This window comes from Lipotes vexillifer, unplaced genomic scaffold, assembly GCF_000442215.2.
Source record: "Lipotes vexillifer unplaced genomic scaffold, Lipotes_vexillifer_v1.1 scaffold149, whole genome shotgun sequence".
Classification (NCBI taxonomy): domain Eukaryota; kingdom Metazoa; phylum Chordata; class Mammalia; order Artiodactyla; family Lipotidae; genus Lipotes; species Lipotes vexillifer.
The window spans coordinates 2,840,413-2,841,328 of NW_006779962.1; positions in this window are offsets into that span (position 1 = coordinate 2,840,413).

The following is a 916-nucleotide window of genomic DNA, read 5'->3' on the forward strand; positions in this document are numbered from 1 at the left end:
TTGTCTTTTCATTCTCTTAAAAGTGCCTTTAGATCCAAATGGTTTTCCCTTTTTTTTTTCCTCTAAAAGTTTTATAGTTTTACATTTTACATTTAAGTCTGAGATTCATTTTGAGCTAATTTTTTTACAAAGTATGAGACTTAAGGTGATGTCCATATTTTTGCATATGGGTGGCCACTTGCTCCAGGACTATTTGTTTAAAAGGCTCTATTTCCTCCTCTGAATTCTTATTTTGCACCTTTGTCAAAAATCAGTTGGGCAGGGACTTCCCTGGTGGTGCGGTGGTTAAGAATCCGCCTGCCAAAGCAGGGGACACAGGTTCGAGCCCTGGTCCGGGAAGATCCCACATGCCGCGGAGCAACTCAGCCTGCGCGCCTAGAGCCCGTGCTCTGCAGCAAGAGAAGCCACCGCGATGAGAAGCCCATGCACCACAACGAAGAGTAGCCCCCGCTCGCCGCAACTAGAGAAAGCCCGCGCGCAGCAACGAAGACCCAATGCAGCCAAAAATAAATAAATTTATTTTTTTAAAAAATCAGTTGGGCATACTTGTGGGATCTATTTCTGGGTTCTCAATTCATGTGCATTTATCATCTATTAAAATTTATTTTAAAATTGCATTGATGATATATCCTTATTAACATGGGAAAATGTAAGATAAAATCTTACAAAAGGGCAATTTAGTATATTCTGATTTTTGCAAAGCTTTTTTTAAAGAGTGCTTTTATGCCTGTACATGGGGTCAACTCATTAGAAAGACCCTGAAATAATGTTTTCCAATCTGGGTTCCTGGGGTTACTCTCAAGGGTTTTAAGAAAGCCGAACTCAGTGCCTTTACCTCGCTTATTAGCTGTGATGTTCCGAGAGTATAATGTAGCTCTTCCTGGGGACTTTTGACTATGGAATCCCTTTCTTTCCC